We start from the raw sequence: 3,295 nt of genomic DNA on the forward strand, positions 1-3,295 counted from the left end.
TGCGAGTGTTTTAACGCGATCGGCAATAAGACCATTATTGTCCCATTCCCAGTCGCCACAACATCTGATGGATTGAATGAATGTGACATTTAAGCCATGAACGTCCCAAACAACTAACAACACTCACTGACAGAGTGAAGAAACACAATATTGCAGTTTTGTCCTTCACACAGAATTTTAAAAAAAGAGCACCTCTATGTCAGACGTTTTAACCACCTGTGTGTCTTTTGTCTTTTTGTAATTTGCACACAGCATTTTAATGTATTGAAGTGTTCTGGGTGCTGTAACGGTGCTGTAACTGTGCTGTTTTTAAAGTGTTGTCTGTGACTGTTCTCAGGATGAAACCTGCGCCTCGGCCTGTAAATGCCTGTCAGTATTTTATTAAGCTGCTTTCTGGTCTCTTCACTTTTTAAATAAAAATCCAAAACATGTTTTCATATTTATTTAATGGCTTCAGGCTTTCTGATCTTTCCTCTGGTTATATATTTATTTAAATTGTTTGGTTCCCCTGAGAAATCAGCTGATTCTGTTTAAGTTACTGAGTTGTCCCTGTGGATCCGGTGTTACAGAAGCACTACAGTGACGGCATGAACACGTGGAGAAATGCCTTCCAGCTCTAACCCTCCACTGTTAACAGAAGAAAATACATTTCATTTATCTTGAGGATGTATACAAATTAAGCTTGTGCAGCTTACATTCTGTGTTGAAAAAGTAAAGGCCCCCCCCATCTCTATATAATCCAACAGAAATGACAACATTCAACCGCCTGACCGAACTCCTGTGTAGTGTTTCTTTAGAAGCACTAGAGGGCAGCGGAGCACAGCAGGGGACTCCTTTCATTAAAGGGCCTGCACACCGCCCCAGCTGATTTCACTTATTGTGGTGATTGGACCTCTGAAAGTTGAGGAACTATGCCCATGTTCAAAGCTCTTACATGTTATTCCTTCAGTCTAAGACAGTCCTAAAATATTAGTAAACAGGATCAACTCTCCCCCAAATCTAAACACTAGAGTGCTGAAACTCAAATGTGTGATGTCATCAATGTTCTGAGAGTATGGGGACATTTTCTGTTTCAAAACAAAATAAATCAGTCTCCATTATTGTCTTTGGAGCAGCTCCACACTTTGTACTTGATGACTTCACAAGTTTGAGACTTACTTCTCTGCTTTCTGGCTTTGAGAGAGAGCAGCTCATGTTCACAATTATGGATTGAGCTTTCTGAGAATGGAAATAACATGTTAGAATGGGAGTGTACCTATGTTCCCTGGTTCCTATGTTACCGACAGGGGGACGCTTTTCACAAAAAGGGTCCCCGGTCTGTTATTTTTTCCACAATCAGTGCAGAATTCAACGGCAAATAGGCCTATGTAGACCCTAACACTACCCCCTAACCCTAACAAAATGCTAAATTCAATTAGCAGAGGCTTATAGGACCCGGGAATATCGGATCCTTTTGGGGAAAAAGAGAAGACCCAGGGAAACAGAGATGACCCTGTTTGAATTTTGAAAATGGGTGTAGTTCCTTTTAAAATTTACTAGCACATATGTGAAAAATAAAAACCCCAACACAATTTGCTGTTGGAATGGATGCCATCTCCAAAAGTGTGATGATGTTATTTTAAGGGAAACACTGAATCACCTCTTCTAAGCTCTTCGTCGCTCTTCATCTTCAAGTGAAACCATAGCAGTTTTTCATCAAGCTGATCCATCTGGTGTATTATCCATTACTAGAGGAGTTTGTGTCCAATATACAGTGGATAAAATGTTTCTACGCCGTCTCCCAAATTCTTGTTCACTTTGCTTATATGCAACAAAAAAGAAGAAATATAAGAAATAGCATTGCTTTTAACTGCTCTATGTGTGAATTGGATGGTGAGCAACCATACACTTGATTACTTTTTTTTTTATAACAGAAAACCTCTACCAACTCTACAAACTCCAAAGGCTTAAACGCTTGTGAAGTGTGTTTCATTTGTTTACTTTTCTTCTTGCTTTACAGACACTTTAACCCCTGGCACAACTCCCGTCCTACTGTTTGTTTTTGCACGTTTGCAATAAAACCTTAGCCTGGGAACCAGACGGATCTGCGAGCTCCTGCTTTATTTGCTCTGGCAGATGTTAATTCACATGTGTGATTTAATGTGTGGCTGTGTCGGGCAAATCAAACCCACGATAGAGGTGCAATTCTCTAAACAGATGCAACAAACCTACCCTGAGAGTGAGGCAGCTGGGGTCTAATCAGCCGAAACACTTCCCATCATCACCTGTGGTTCCCTGGACATTTGGGCCTGTCGTCGAAGTGAAATCACAGGTGTAACTGGAAACACTGGAAACGACTGCAGTGTCTGTCAGAGAGCTGATTTCAGAGTTCTGTTTCTGTGTATGCTGTCTCACCGGGACACTTGATGGAACTGAGCAACCCTTAACATTTCTTTCACCTGTGCTTTTGTATGGAGGACTGAACCTGCCAAAAATAAAGAAAAATACAGACATATGTATTTTCCATACATTAGATGTACCAAAAATAATATTAAAAATGCTTTAATTAGTCTCTTTTTCTTTATCAATTCCCATATGTATTTTCTTTCCTGTTTAATTTTCCATTTTATTTATTTTCATTCATCTTCAACCGCTTATCCCGGGGTCGGGGTCACGGGGGGGCTGGAGCCAATCCCAGCTGGCATCGGGCGTGAGGCGGGGTCCACCCTGGACAGGACGCCAGTCTATCACAGGGCACATAGAGACGAACAGAGACAGACAACCCTTCACACCTACGGGTGATTCTTGAACTTATCAATTTTTATCAACCCTTTGAAAGCCCCTGAACCCCCACACAGGTGTTTTCAGTTCTTCTGCTCTGGTTGAAGATGGGCGGGGCTTTGATGAGACTTTGGTGAGGGTTTATGAGGTCATAAATGTCTGTCTACCAATAAGAATGATACAGATGTACTTTGTCCCGCCTTAACAGGTGACACAAAGCTAACAGGAGGCTCAGGAAGATGTCAATCAATCACAGTAGACACACCGTAGGCAAAATGTCTGCTGTGAAAAATACTATTTTATGTTTCCAGCTCTCAGTTTGTAGCCTGTATACAGTAGTTCTCGTAATCAGTCATGATTCCAGATTCTTGTGCTGCTTTCTTAACCATTTTTTCCACAGTCTGAATACTTGGAGGACTTTGTTGGGTATCTAGGCTAAGAGAGTTTCAAGGCTTTAGAGGGGAAACAATCCTCAAAACCATTTGGAACAACAATGCGCAACAGCATCACGTGTTGAATAAGACAAAGAGCCCAG

The sequence above is a fragment of the Echiichthys vipera genome, assembly GCF_963691815.1.
Source record: "Echiichthys vipera genome assembly, chromosome: 20".
In the NCBI taxonomy this organism is placed as follows: Eukaryota; Metazoa; Chordata; class Actinopteri; order Perciformes; family Trachinidae; genus Echiichthys; species Echiichthys vipera.